The sequence below is a fragment of the Cajanus cajan genome, chromosome 8 (assembly GCF_000230855.2).
Source record: "Cajanus cajan strain Asha chromosome 8, NIPB_CcT2T_4, whole genome shotgun sequence".
Taxonomy (NCBI): Eukaryota; Viridiplantae; Streptophyta; class Magnoliopsida; order Fabales; family Fabaceae; genus Cajanus; species Cajanus cajan.
The window spans coordinates 36,499,007-36,515,397 of record NC_138524.1 but is presented as its reverse complement, the minus strand read 5'-3'; the positions used below and the strand labels follow the sequence as shown (position 1 = coordinate 36,515,397).

General features: G+C 39.9%; 1 non-coding gene across 1 annotated transcript; it reads right to left on the bottom strand.

Moving 5' to 3' along the window:
- Nucleotides 1–9,909: 9,909 nt before the first annotated feature.
- LOC145950992 (small nucleolar RNA R71) lies at nucleotides 9,910–10,016 on the bottom strand. Its single transcript, XR_014428818.1, has one exon. It is a non-coding gene; the product is annotated as a small nucleolar RNA R71 (small nucleolar RNA).
- Nucleotides 10,017–16,391: the final 6,375 nt, after the last annotated feature.

The window sequence follows — 16,391 nt, the reverse complement described above, 5'->3', positions numbered from 1 at the left end:
AAGCCTCTAAACGAACATACAACAATCTAAGGAATTATGCTAACAACTAAGAGAATTAAAGGAAAGCAATAAAACATATACTAGTTGGAAGTCTTAGGGTGGAAGCTTGAAGTGACCTTGGGGGTTTTCAAGACACTTCCACAAGTACTAAACGAAACTACTCCTAAAAACTAATTAATTTATGAGGCCAATTTACAACCCAATTGAATGAATAAGGACCAGGACACAAGTGGCCCAATCAAAACAACCCAAAATTGGCACAAAAGAAAGAGTAAATAAACAAAACAAGAAAATTCTTCAAGCTCCAATTTGGTGTTCCCTTCACAATGAGAAAACTTGGTTAGTTTCCTCCCGATGTGTTTGGCACTCTATGTTTGTGATGGTTCCCTCCCAAAGCTCTTTGGATCTCATGGCCAAATCCTCCAACTCAATCTTCCCCAAAATTGTATGGAAGTGTGGAAGTAGGCTTCATCTACACCAAGTGAAACAAGCCAACCAAGAGCAAGAAAGGAGGCCAAGAAATAAAAAGTAAAAATGCTCAATTAGGAAGGCTAAACTCAAGAGGAATATTGATGAGACAAAACACAAGGAATTCCAAGAAAGACAAGCAAAAAATTAAGGCACATTTAAGAAGGCAAGCACTCAAAGGAAAATCCTAAAAGGGTTCTAGAATAGAATTAAGTGTTTAATGTTTCTTGTCCTTAAATGAAATCAATTAGTGTAAGGTCCTTTCCTTAATGTTCAGCCACGGTTTTTGTCATAAAATGGGTCCAAATATGGGTGCAAAAAATGGTCCAAGTCCACTCCAATTGTGCAAGGGTAAAATGGTAATTATCCACAAGTCTAGCAACAATTTCCTTTTGAATTTTTTTTCTCTTGTATTTTTCCAGCCAGCTTTTGGTGTGTAGACCCCTAAAATTGTCCGGGTCGGAAATAAGACTCGAAGACTCTCGAAGACCGAAGGAAAGTCAGCCAGAAGGACTCCTGGAAGCCCCTAGGATGATTATCTGTAGGTTTAGAGGTCTTAGAGTAGCTTAAAATAAGGAAGCGGGAAGATTGGAGCTCAATACGGCCTCCTTGGAGTTCAGTACGGCCGTACTGCACATTTTGAACTACAATACGGCCGTACTGAAACCAATACGGCCGTATTGAAGTTTTTGAACTTCAATACGGCCGTACTGAATTCAATACGGCCGTACTGTAGTTCAAATCTTCAGTACGGGCCGTATTGATGTCAGAGGCCGTACTGCGCCTCACCCCTATAAATAAGACGTCATTTGGACGTCATTCCACACTTTTTCCAGACTTCTGGACCCTCTTGCTGAGTATTCTGGGGTTTTTGAGCAGTGTTCTGCCCTAGAATTCTCTCCGAGAGTCGATCCGACGAAGTTCTTGAGTTCTGAGCATTTAGCTTGAGAATTCGGACTAGTCGAAGGGAAATCTTTTTGATTTCCATAGTAAAGATTAATTTTTAGGAAGGAGCGAGCGAGCTTGTAGAGGGAGGGAGCGCCAAAAAGCCTCCTAAACTTCATTGATATATAAAAAGCACGCTTCAAGAGGTTTCTTCTCTAAAAATCCCTTCTTTTACCGCTTTCTGATTGTTGCATATTTAAATTCGTCATCATGTAGATATTTAATTTATAGCCGTTTATAATAAATAGGGGTAATTTAGTAATTTTACACTGTTATTTATGAAATAATCCGTCATAGGGAACCCGAAAGGGGCGTTGTGGGGTGCTAACACCTTCCCCGCACGTAACCGACTCCCTTACCCAACTCTGGTTGTAATGGCCAAGGTTGATTTGCGAAAATCAATTGCCTTATCTTTTTTTCCAATGTTTTGAGTAAAACATTGGTGGCGACTCCAAGAACCCTACCTTTTGCGAAAACCACTAATCCATGGAGGGTCCCGCTTGGGATTAACATGGATTGGTGAATCATTTAATAAAATTGTTAGTTCGACAAGGTCTCAGTTTGAGAATAAGTCGTTCTAGCAATCCACCACTTTTCAAAACTTTAAAACGAGTCCGACCATCGTCGCGAATGCCAAGGTCCGTTTCGGCGGGTGCCGACAGATGGCGACTCCACTGGGGAAGCCTCGAGAGTCAATCCCATTTAGTGATGGATTCTTTTCAAAATAATAGTTTAAAATTACTTTATTACCCCTCACTTGTATGATAACATGTTTATCTATTTGGCTTTAATAACTGTTGTATGTTTAAATTTCCGCAATTGTTTGAAATATAAACTGCACACAAACCTTTGCACACAACAGTTCCCTCTATACCCGGGGGCATGAGTGGTAATCCATAGGGAGTGGATGTTAGTACGGCCGGTTGTCGAATGGGTCTATAGGTGCCCGCAGACCGTTGTCGGAAAACATCACTCAAGGTGATAACCATGAACTCAAGTCCGACAGTGCGTTGGAACTTTCCATCGGCTTACGACGAGAGGAATTGGGTCCCTATAATGGGGGCACCTTGGGGGCCTCAGACCAGTGAGAACAGTTAGAACCTCCTTGAATATGCACTTTTCTGCAGGATACCCCTACCTCGTGATTCGCTCGTGACTGTTCGTGGATGAGTGAATTGTTTGTGCATTGTTTATGTGACATTGTTTGAGCATACATTGCATTCTTTAAACATACAACATTCCCCTTTTTAAAATAAGAATAAATAGGAATAAAAATCTTCCATTACATGGTGTTAACATCTACCTTCATCACATTCATATAGGTAGTTTCCCTTTTCACCCAAAAAATACCCAAAAAAAGAAAAAAGAAAAAAGGGGTTATTTATCCAAACCAAGCAATATCATGCATCATCTTAGGGACATCCTAAAAACATGATAATGCTTAGTTGAATAAAACACAATGCATGCATATTCAACGTCATCATCTCATATCATGCATTCTTATCAAAGATCATGGAGGGATCTAGGTTTGCATTTCATACATCCCTCCTAGTAATTCATTAATAAACATTAATAAAAAGAAAGAATTAAATCGATGCGTATGTTCAAAGAATGGATCGCACGCCGTTCGTTATCAAGTGTAAGCCAACAACCGCGCCAAACGAACACACGTCAACTCCGTTGTTGGTAATCAAGACGAACAAAGGGGAAGGTCCAACACCGTTATGGATCACTGCTCCAAGGCCTTTCCCTTACAAATCAAATAAGGCTGTGCCATGGATATACGACATCCATTCTTCTGCCGACAGCGATATCTCCAACATCGCTGGACTTGGGGGCATGACTAGGAGTGGCAGGATCTACACTCCCGAAGATCTTCATGATAAAGCTCCCAAGAATAAAGGAAAAGAAAAGGAGAAAACCGAGGAAAATAAAGAATCCGAGGAGGAGACTGACGAGCTGTTAAAGTATATCCGACAGAGCGAGTACTCCATCGTGGATCAACTTCATAGGACGCCAGCAAAGATCACTCTGTTGTCGTTGATCCTAAGCTCCGAACCGCATCGACAAGCTCTGTTGAAAGTCTTGAACGAGGAATACGTGTCGCACACTATCTCCCAAGACAAGTTTGAGGGGATTGTTAGTCACATCACGGCTAATGATCACCTCACTTTCACCGATGAAGAGATCCCCGCTGGGGGACCGAATCACAACAAGCCCTTGCACATCTCTGTAAAGTGCAAGGAGTATCACATCGTTAAAGTCTTGGTGGATAACGGATCTTCCTTGAATGTGATGCCAAAAAGAACGTTCGATCAAATGGCAATCAAGGGAGTCCAAATGCGCCCGAGCAACATGATCGTCCGAGCTTTCGACGGTTCTAAAAGAGAAGTGGTGGGAGAAGTCAATCTCCCAATCCAAATTGGACCCACCATCTTCAACGTCGAATTTCAAGTGATGGACATTACTCCCGCATACAGCTGTCTCCTCGGCCGACCTTGGATTCATGATGCGAAAGCTGTTCCCTCTACGCTCCACCAGAAAGTCAAATTCATAGTGGGTGACAAGCTGGTGACTGTACAAGCTGAAGATGACATACTCATCAGCAAGCCATTTGCCATACCTTATGTGGATGCAGCAGAGGAAGCTCTAGAAACCGCCTTCCAAGCATTGGAGATTGCCAATGTCGAAACGTTTTCCCGAGAAATGAAGAAGGTAGCCTTCATGCTCACCAAGAATGGATACTTGCCTGGACAAGGACTTGGCAAGGATTCCCAAGAGATTCCCGAGCTACCCATTATCAAGGATAATCCGGGGAAACAAGGGTTAGGATACAACCCTAATAAAGATCAAAGGACGAAGAGGAACCAAGATCCTTCTCGACGTTCTTTAAGCCAGATCTTTAGGAAGGCCGGTTCACAAGCGTTAAGGCCGGTCGTCGTCATCAAGTGTTCTTCTCCTTCCGATAGGGATGTATAGACCTGATGACTATTAGAGATTACTCCTCGGGGACAGCCCGACCCCCGAGCCTCGATAGGGCACATGTTTCCGCTAGAATTATAATAAAATCATTCTTTATTATTTCTTATTGCTTCTTTTCTTGCTTGCAATAAAATTCTAGACCACATTATTTTAACCCTGTTTGAATAAACATGAATGAGGTTAAAATCATCTTAATAACAATAAACCCACATCATTTTTATGTGGAAGTGTGTATGACAACTTGGAGCACCTTCCCTTGGCCTCGACAAGTGCCATCATGGATAAAAAGAAATCCTTTAAAATAAAAGAAGCTCGGCAGGAAACCCAAAAAGGGGGCTGCGCAAAAATAAGAGCAAAGAACCCGCTAGGAATCCCACAAAAGGGTGACCTAGGCGAAAATTAGGGTTGCAAAAATAAACAAAAACAAAGGTCCGCTAAGACGCCACAAAAGGGTGTTTTAGGCAAAAAATAAGGACAATCAAAAAAGCAAAAGAAATCCATGATGGTACCATGAACCGAATTCAAAAAGAAAGGTTCAAGGGAAGCTATCTAAGTTGTCAAAATCACAATGTCAATAACAAGATTTTCTTAACTTCATAAGTGTTTAATCAAACAAGCCTAAACACATAAGCCTACCTTGGCCAACCATTCTTACAAAAACCATTTTTGAAAAATAAATCCCCTCTAAAACACAAACTTCAGAACAAAAATATCTTTCCTTTCTTTTCTCTCTTGTCCCAAACGATTTTAGGATAATCTAGTGGAAACATGGAGATATAGTGGTCAATAGGAGGGTTGACACGTCTTCTAAAGGAAGGGGAGGATCACTGGGTTGATGACACCCATCTCAATATAACACGCATCATTCCTCGGTTACAGAAATCGGCAACGCACAGCCCATCTAGAGGAATGGCAAGATCCAAACAAAGAAACGCATCGGTTAATTCTTTTGAAAAAATAAATCAAATAGAATTAGGTGCATCATACCGCATACATGCATACAGATGATAGGTGTACTGGAAGATCACTTATTCTCTGTTTATTGAAAAAACAAACAAAAAAAAAATAAATAAAAAAATAAAAAAAATCAAACTTCAGAAAAAACAATGCGCCCGTACCATGTTCAGTACACCCGCACTAAAAATAGGGTTACGAACAAATTTTCAACTCAATACGGGCGTACTGAAATGGATACGGCCGTATTGGCCATAAAGAAATTTTCAAAGACCTCTTCATGAGGCAATTGCATAAAATAGAAAAATAGGAAAAATTGCTTGTGTATGGCAACGGTCAACAGAAAAAGCCGCAAATTGACAAAAAAGGCAAAAATACAGAAAAAGTCAAAAAACGACAAAAAAGGCGAAAATTCAGAAAATCAATCACATCATTCAGAATAATTGAGCCTGGAGAGGCTTGCCGAAATAATACTCTCTCAGAATAATTGAGCCTGGAGAGGCTTGCCGAAATAATACTCTCTCAGAATAATTGAGCCTGGAGAGGCTTGCCGAAATAATACTCGTACAGAATAACTGAGCCTGGAGAGGCTTGCCGAAATAATACTCATACAAAATAACTGAGCCTGGAGAGGCTTGCCGAAATAATACTCATACAAAATAACTGAGCCTGGAGAGGCTTGCCGAAATAATACTCCCCAGAGACTTCTCAGCTCACTCTCGTGGATCAAAATCCCCAGTGAGAGCTATCAAAGCAAGATCAGTAAGATCCCCCAATGGAAGCAATAATCGTCCAAACGAAATATCCGAGTCAAAGGACTTTGACTTCCTCAGTGGAAGATAGCTTTCCAACTCGAGCGACGAGTGAAGCTAAGCCTGAAGAGGCTTTCTAAATAATACTCTGGGATACATAAAATCCTCAATCCACATTTGCCTACTCAGAGGCACTCCTTCAAAAAGAAGAAAAATCAAAAAGATCAATAACCATTCCCCAAGCGGAATCCGGCACTCAGCCGAACACCGAACATCAAGATAATTCGCCTACTCAGAGGCACTCCTTCAAAAAGAAGAAATCCAAAAAAAAAAAAAAAAAAAAAAAAAAAGATCAATAATCATTCCCCAAGCGGAATTCGGCATTCAGCCAATCATTGAACGTCAAGATGATCCGCCTAACAGAAGAGGCTAATCAAGATCAACACGACAGAATCCCCCAGCGGATAACAGCCTACACAGAGGCAACAAAATCAGAAAATCAAAAGAGTCACCCGAATAAGGATAACCGGGATACTCCACCAACGTCGAAAGGACGTCAGCCAATCATAAGGCATCGCTCACCTCAGGAAGAGCATCTTTGTGTCTGCACCCCCACGGAAACAGAATTTCCCAATGGGCACCAACTACGCAATGGAAAGTTGGGACACAAGAACCTATGAGTAACTGCACATCCCCTAGACGGATCCCTGCGTTATCCAGCCCTCAGCGGCATCAAAATCAAAAAAAACAACCGTCGAAGCAGCATCGTGGACTGTGGAGACAAAATCATCGCTAGCCTGGAGAGGCGACGACTAATACTCACCCTGGAGAGGGCAAGACTCACGCTAGCCTGGAGAGGCGACGACTAATACTCACCCTGGAGAGGGCAAGACTCACGCTAGCCTGGAGAGGCGACGACTAATACTCACCCTGGAGAGGGCAAGACTCACGCTAGCCTGGAGAGGCGACGACTAATACTCACCCTGGAGAGGGCAAGACTCACGCTAGCCTGGAGAGGCGACGACTAATACTCAACCTGGAGAGGCTACTCAACAATTTTCCACCGGAAGACACTACAAGTCAGAAGGATGGCCTATTCCCCGGACAGTTGGGTCAACTCCTTTACTTGTCAACCGGTACACCAAAAAACCGTTTGACTAAGTAAAGGGGGGGCAGCTGTAGACCCCTAAAATTGTCCGGGTCGGAAATAAGACTCGAAGACTCTCGAAGACCGAAGGAAAGTCAGCCAGAAGGACTCCTGGAAGCCCCTAGGATGATTATCTGTAGGTTTAGAGGTCTTAGAGTAGCTTAAAATAAGGAAGCGGGAAGATTGGAGCTCAATACGGCCTCCTTGGAGTTCAGTACGGCCGTACTGCACATTTTGAACTACAATACGGCCGTACTGAAACCAATACGGCCGTATTGAAGTTTTTGAACTTCAATACGGCCGTACTGAATTCAATACGGCCGTACTGTAGTTCAAATCTTCAGTACGGGCCATATTGATGTCAGAGGCCGTACTGCGCCTCACCCCTATAAATAAGACGTCATTTGGACGTCATTCCACACTTTTTCCAGACTTCTGGACCCTCTTGCTGAGTATTCTGGGGTTTTTGAGCAGTGTTCTGCCCTAGAATTCTCTCCGAGAGTCGATCCGACGAAGTTCTTGAGTTCTGAGCATTTAGCTTGAGAATTCGGACTAGTCGAAGGGAAATCTTTTTGATTTCCATAGTAAAGATTAATTTTTAGGAAGGAGCGAGCGAGCTTGTAGAGGGAGGGTGATGTTGTGTATTTTACTCATATTTTAGCACTTTAATTCACAAGAATTCATAGCATAATCATGCATATCTTTCATGTTTTTAATAAATTTTTATATCATTTTCCTATTTTATGCTTTTCTTGGTATGTGTTGTGTTTTCTCTGAGCAGGATCAAGATTTAAGAATTAAAGAGGAAATGCTGAGCTACAGGGAAAATCACGGCCGTGATTCTAAATCACGCCCGTGATTCTAAATCACGCCCGTGATTCACCAGAGAAAATCACGGTCGTGATTCCCAATCACACCCGTGAACGCCACTGACCCTTCATAGATGTGCTCCAGAGAAGATCACGGTCGTGATTCTCAGTCACGGCCGTGATTCACTTCGCGTCCCAGCTTTTTAAGTTTTATGTTTTATTTTTTATTTTATCTTTGTAATTTTTATCTTGGTAGTTTTACCTTTTTTACCCTTTTAGGTTATAAATTAGATTAGGTTAGCCTAGAACGGGGATTCCTGAGGGAGAGAGTTTTTAGTTTTTGACACTTGGAGAAGGTTGGGCGCCTGTGCCATCGACTCTAAGGTTTGCTTTTCTTTTATTCTTTTTTTTTTTCTGGGAGAACTACTATGAACTCCTGTGAGTAGTTTCCCTTTTTCTGGGATCAGGGCTTAGCCTCTGAGAACCTCTTTATTAATGCATTATTCAGTTTCTTAAATTTATTCCAATTCTTGATCTGTTCTTTTATATTTTATATATGAACTTTAATATTATTGTTTTCATAATAACATTAATTAAGGATGAACTGAGAGGAGAACTTGATTATAATTATGATAAACAATTAATCTTAATTTTCATAATCATAGATAATTAGGGATGAACTGAGAGGAGAACCTAATTATCGGAACCTAAAGGAACAGACTTGAGTGTTAAATCACGAGAGTAGATTTAAGCTTTCGAGGAGCAATAGATTAACAAAGATCTTAATGGGCTTAATTGAACGTAATTACCACGAGAGTAGAGATTAATTTTAATTAAACACATCCTCGTAGCCTGAGAAGGTGCAAGGATTAAATTAGGTTAAGACTACCTTCAAGATGGAATAGAATTAATTAATGAAAATAATAATTCAATAATGTTGGAACTCTTTGTGCGAACCCTAGATTCCAGGAAATCTCCTTATCTTATCTTAAAGTTTTATCTTATTCATTAATTGCATTACTATCTCTTTTACCATCGAATCTGATCTTATCATCTCAAAACAAAAATTCCATCTGTTTTAAAATTCAAATTAAAATACTAGTAATTCTAGGTCAAACACGTAGTCCCTGTGATTCGATATTTATTACTTGACGACAACCGTACACTTGCGGTTTTCCACACATCAAGTTTTTGGCGCCGTTGCCGGGGACTACGTCTCTTGATTTAAATTACAATTATTTTAATTCGAATTTTTTTTTAAAAAAAATAAATAAATAAATAAATTAAATAAATAAATAATTATTTTTTTTTTAGTGTTTACTTCTCCAATTCAGATTTCACGGGTCACTTTCTTTTTTTTTTTTGCAGTGCCTTAGGGTTAATGCAAAAGAGATCTCTACGTCTTGGGAAACCAACACCACTTGATCCTGAGATTGAAAGAACTCTCCTGAGAAGGAAAAGAAACCTTTCTAGAGAATTTGACATGGCTGCACAACGAGATAATTTACCGCTTCGGGATTACTCTGCACCCATAGCTCGTGGGATACCTGGAGGGGAGATGCAAACTGGAGCTACTGTACCAGCTTCTCTGGTGAATATGCTCAAACAGAACACCTTTGGAGGACTACCATCAGAAGATCCTAATGACCACTTAGAGGGGTTCTTGGAAATCTGTGAGACCCAGCAATTTGATGATGAAGTTTCTGATGGAATGCGACTCCGCTTATTCTCACTCACCTTGAGAGATAAGGCAAAGGTGTGGCTAAGAACAGTGCCTAGAGAAAAGATAGCAACTTGGGAATTATGTGAAAGAGCTTTTCTAGAGAAATTCTTTCCTCCTTCTAAAACTAAAGAATTGAGGAAGAAAATCACTAATTTCCAACAAGGCACTGGAGAGACTATTTATGAAGCATGGGAGCGGTTCAAAGGATATCTTCAAGCATGCCCACAACATGGCTTCAACCGTTGGCTTACCATCCAATTTTTCTTTGAAGGATTGGACCAACAAAGCACCATGATATTAGACTCAGCAGCTGGAGGATCTTTCATGGGGAAACCTATTAATGACTGCATGATTATTTTGGAAAATGTAGCCTCAAATCACAGCCAATACAGTGAAAGAGAAGTCACAGCAAGGAAAGGAACTCCGGGGCGATATGAAGTGAACAATATTGAGTTACTCTTAGCAAAATTTGATACTCTTAATCAAAGATTAGACAAGATGGAAAAAGCTAAGGTTAATTCAGTGGCTACAAATCAAGTATGTGACCTTTGTAGGGAACAAGGGCACACTGCAGTAGATTGTACCTCAATTTTTACTGGAGAAAAAGAAGATACTACTGAACAAGTGGCAGCTTCTCATAATTTCTATGACACTCCTCGAAGAGAGAAGAGTAATCCATATTCCAACACATACAACCCTGGTTGGAAGAATCATCCTAACTTTTCTTGGAAGAATAACCCAGTTCAAGGAAGTAGCAATCAGCAACCTAATTTCCGTCCGTCCAATCACTTCATTAATGGGCAAGGAAATCCAGTACAGACACCCTCAATTCAACAAAGTGTTTCAAGATTAGAAAGCCTTATGGAGAATTTTGTCACTAATCAAAAACAGACCAATGATTCAATGGCAAATTCTATTCAAAACCTTGCTGTCAAGGTTGAGAATATTACTCTCCACAACAAGATGCTGGAAAATCAAATTGCACAGTTGATGCCTAGTTCAAACAATTCTCCAGGTAAGTTCCCAGGTAAAACAGTTGCAAACCCAGCTGAAAATGTTAATGCTGTTACTTTAAGGAGTGGGAAGAAATTAGACGGACCTGTGTCTAATCAAAATGATAATATTGAGATTGATGAAGACGCTTCTCCTATGGTTGAAAAACCTGAAAAAGAGAGATTAGAAAAAGAAAAAGTATCTTCATCAAAGCCTCAAACTGTTTATCACCCTCCAATTCCTTTTCCTCAAAGGTTAGCAAGGACTAAACTTGATAGACAATTTGAAAATTTTTTAAATATGATCAAACAAGTGTATGTAAACATTCCATTTGTAGAAGCTCTACAACAGATGCCTACATATGCTAAATTTCTTAAGGATCTTTTAGCTAACCGAAGGAAATTGGATGATAGAGAGACTGTTACATTGATCCATCATAATTTGCCCAAAAAACTTAAGGATCCTGGTAGTTTCTCTATACCTTGTCTCATTGGAAATCTAAGGTTTGAAAAAGCCTTATGTGACCTTGGGGCAAGTATCAGTTTAATGCCTTTATCAATTTGCAAGAAATTAGATATGGGAGAATTAAAGCCTACAGCAATGTCAATCCAGTTAGCAGATAGATCTATGAAATATCCCATAGGAATTTTAGAAGATGTTCCAGTTAAGATAGGTAAATTTTTAATTCCGGGAGATTTTGTTGTTTTAGAAATGGAAGAGGACAACCAAATACCAATCATACTAGGTAGACCATTTTTGGCTACAGCAGGCGTGATAGTAGATGTCAAACATGGAAAATTGTCTTTATCCATTAATGATGAAACAATGGAATTTAATATTGCTAAATCTGTTAGACAACCTTCTCTTGAAAATATTTGCTGCAGGGTTGATATATTGCCTAAAGACATGGAGGAAGAAGTCATGAGATCTATTTTGAGGGATCCCTTGGAGAATTTTCTAGTTGGAGGAAAGCACATAGATCTTGAGGGGATTCAACCTAATTATGCTTGCTTGATCGATTCAAGTCCCCCGTGTAAAGAAAAAGATCCTCTAGTAGAAAGTCTTCTTGAGTCTTCAACAGATTGGCAAGAAGAAAACTCTCCAAAGTTAGAACTTAAACCACTTCCTTCATCTTTAAGGTATGAGTTTTTGGGGGCTAATTCCACTTATCCAGTCATAGTAAATTCAGCTTTAAATGAAAAAGAAACTGAAAAACTTCTCAATGAGTTGAGAAAATTTAGAAAAGTTATTGGATATACTATGGCTGATATAAAGGGAATTAGTTCTTCATTTTGTATGCATCGCATCTTCTTGGAGGAAGGATCCAAACCTTCTGTTGAAGCTCAAAGAAGACTAAATCCCAAGATGAAAGAAGAGGTAAAGAAAGAAATTTTGAAATTATTGGATGCTAAGGTAATTTATGCTATATCTGATAGTCCTTGGGTAAGTCCAGTTCATGTGGTTCCTAAGAAAGGTGGGATGACAGTAGTTAAAAATGATAATAATGAATTAATTCCCACAAGAACTGTGACTGGGTGGCGTATGTGTGTTGATTATAGAAAATTAAATAATGCCACTAGAAAGGATCACTTTCCCTTACCTTTTATTGATCAAATGCTTGAAAGGTTAGCAATGCATTCATACTTTTGTTATTTGGACGGATACTCCGGTTTTCATCAAATCCCTATTCATCCATTAGACCAAGAGAAAACTACTTTTACATGTCCCTATGGTACTTTTGCTTATAGGAGAATGCCTTTTGGCCTATGTAATGCACCTGCTACCTTTCAAAGATGTATGACTGCAATCTTTAGTGATTTATTAGAAAAAGAGATGGAAGTTTTCATGGATGACTTTTCAGTTTATGGTATTTCCTTTGATGACTGTCTATTAAATCTAACTAAAGTATTGCAGCGTTGCTCTGAAGTGAATTTAGTCTTAAATTGGGAAAAATGTCATTTTATGGTACAAGAAGGAATTGTCTTAGGACACCTAATATCTGGGAGAGGAATTGAGGTAGATAGAGCAAAAATAGAAGTAATTGATAAATTGCCTCTTCCAATTGATGTTAAAGGTGTTAGAAGTTTCTTAGGGCATGTCGGTTTCTACCGAAGGTTTATTAAAGATTTTTCAAAAATCTCTAAACCATTATCTAATCTACTTGTGAAAGAGGTACCTTTTAACTTTGATGTTTCTTGTAAGAATGCATTCTACAGGTTGAAAGAAGCTCTCACTACAACTCCTATTCTGCAAACTCCTGACTGGAGCCTTCCTTTTGAAATCATGTGTGATGCAAGTGACTATGCTATAGGAGCTGTATTGGGACAAAGAAAGGACAAGAAGGTTCATGCTATATACTATGCCAGCAAGACTCTTGATGAAGCCCAAGCCAATTATGCAACAACAGAAAAAGAATTGTTAGCAGTCGTCTATGCTTTTGAAAAGTTCAGATCTTATCTTGTGGGGTCTAAGGTTATTGTTTACACAGATCACTCTGCCCTAAAGTATCTTTTTAATAAAAAGGATGCTAAACCTAGGCTCCTCAGATGGATTCTCCTTTTACAAGAATTTGATTTAGAGATTGTGGACAGAAAGGGAGTAGAAAATGTAGTAGCTGATCATCTCTCTCGACTTCCACAAGACCAAGCAACAAAGGAGGAACTCCCTATTAATGACAGCTTCCTAGACGAAAAGCTTTTAGCAGTTGTTGTGAAAAACAGTCCCTGGTATGCAGATTATGTGAATTACTTAGCATGTGGAGTCCTTCCTGAAGACTTTAATTATCAACAAAAGAAGAAATTCTTTAGTGACCTTAACAGCTTTATTTGGGATGAACCTTACCTATATAAGAGGTGTAGAGATGGTATCTATAGAAGGTGTATCTCATAAGAAGCAGCTCCTCACATCATTCACTCATGTCATTCTTCCGCATATGGAGGGCATGCTAGTACATCAAAAACTGCAGCTAAAATTCTACAATCTGGTTTTTACTGGCCAAACTTATTTAAGGATACTTGGAAGATGGTAAATTCTTGTGACCAATGCCAAAGATCAGGGAATATATCCAGGAAACATGAAATGCCATTAAATGGGATTTTAGAAGTAGAAATTTTTGATGTATGGGGAGTAGATTACATGGGACCATTCCCAAGTTCTAAAGGTTACAAGTTCATATTAGTTGTAGTTGATTATGTGTCCAAGTGGGTAGAAGTGATTCCCGCTCAAACGAGTGATTCAAATATTGTCATTAAACTCTTCAAAAGAATTATATTTCCAAGATTTGGGGTCCCAAGAGCTGTGATCAGTGATGGAGGCTCACATTTTATTGAAAGAAAGTTTGAATCTCTCTTAAAAAAGTATGGAGTCACTCACAAGGTTGGTACACCTTATCACCCTCAAACAAGTGGACAGGTAGAAATATCCAACAGAGAAATCAAAAAGATTCTTGAGAAGACTGTATCTACAACAAGAAAGGACTGGTCTTTAAGATTAGATGAAGCTCTTTGGGCCTACAGGACTGCTTACAAAACACCTATTGGCATGTCTCCATTTAGGCTGATTTATGGCAAATCTTGCCATCTTCCTGTAGAGCTAGAACACAAGGCTTTGTGGGCAATAAAATACTTCAACTATGACCTAAAGGATGCTGGAGAAAAAAGGAAATTGGAACTCAATGAGCTTGATGAAATCAGATTAGACTCATATGAAAATGCTAAGATTTACAAAGAAAGAACAAAGAGGTGGCATGACAAGCATATACATAGAAGAGAATTCAAGCAAGGGGACTCAGTGCTATTATTTAATTCCAGACTCAGATTGTTTCCTGGAAAATTGAAGTCAAGATGGTCAGGGCCTTTTACAGTTCAAAAAGTATATCCCTATGGAGCTGTAGAAATCAGAAACGATAAAGGCGACATATTCAAGGTCAATGCACAGAGATTGAAGTTATATTTCCATGGGGAACACTTAGAAAAATTATACTCTATGGTTCTTCAAGAACCTACTCAAGCATCATGAAAAAAAAAATAAAAAAAATAAAAAAAATAATAATAATAATAAAATAATAAAATAATAAAATAAAATTTCAGAGTTCCAGAGAGAATCACGACCGTGATTCTAAATCACGGGCGTGATCTTCTCTGGAAAATTTTTGGAAAACCCCAGAGAGAATCACGACCGTGATTATAAATCACGGGCGTGATCTCCTCTGTTTGAATTTTTGAAAACTCACAAAGAGAATCACGGCCGTGATTTCCAATCACGCCCGTGATTCCCTGCTGACGCTCAACAGATACAGCCCGTGATTTTTGAAATTCCCCTTTCCCTTATATATTTTTCCCCCTCCTTTTACATTCTCACTTCTCTCAAACTTACGAACTCTGCCCATTCTCTCTTTTCTTCTCTCCCAAACCCTAGCTTCTCACTTCTTCTTCCTCTTCTTCCCTCTTCCTCCCACATTCACTCCTTCCGTTCATCCATGGCTCCCAAGCGCACCCGTACCGTTGATTCGTCCTCCACCGCTTCCGATACCCACAGTTACGAGGAAGAAGCAAGTGAAATTCCGCACCTTCCTCCGAGGTTCTATCGGAACGATGAACAGCGTGAGCGGAACGAGGTATTACGCTTCCGCACTATCCATCCTACCAGGTATCTCGACTTCCCATTTATTCGTAAGTTGGGTTTACGTGCTGATATCAATTTCATGTTAACTAACATTGGGTGGACAACCTTTGCTACCATGCATAATGATGTTGTTTATCCTCGACTAGTTCTTGAGTTCTTGAGCTCTCTCCACACGGAAATATTATCTGGGCCAAATTGTTCTGAAGGTTTGATTTCTTTCCGTATGTTTAACCAAGAACACGAATTAACCCTGGCTCAGTTCAATAATATTTTTGGATTTCCCACTGGAGGGAGCACGAGAACCCCAAGTTCTTTCAACCCTGGTTCTTTTTGGTATAGTTTGACAGGTACAAGTAATTGGGTCGCTGGAAAATGCAATTCCTCTGCTTTCCGCCATCCCGCCATCCGTATTATGCACCGCTTTATTGCCTCTACTGTTTTGGCCCGAGGTGATTCTGAAGGAAAGGTTCGTTTGAGCGACCTTTTACTTTTATGGGCTATGATGGAAAACAGAGAGGAGCCTATTGATTCTGGCAGTCATTTGGCACGACAGTTCTAGAGTATTTCCAATACCAGCCACGGTGCGATTGTGAATGGCGGCCTCATTACCACGATAGCCAAACACCTTGGCTATCACGCTTGGCTGGACCAGTTAGAACCACTCCCTGGAAGCCGTACTATTAATTTTGCTACCTGCTCTTCTATGAACTGCATTGCGAAAGATGAAGATGATAAATACTACTTTGTAGTAACCCAGTCGAGAGTGCACCACCAGTTACCAAATCCAACATACACCGTGAAGAACCGGGCTACACGGCAGTTTCCACTGGAGCCATTAGAGGACCTACCTCCAGCAGCTGAGGAAGCGGCTCCTGCAGATGAGGAAGCAGCTCCTGAACAACCCCCTCTACATCCTGGACCTGAGGTGGACAATGCTGCTATCCTAACAGCTATTCAATCAATGGATAACCGGCTGAAACAAATGGATGAACGCC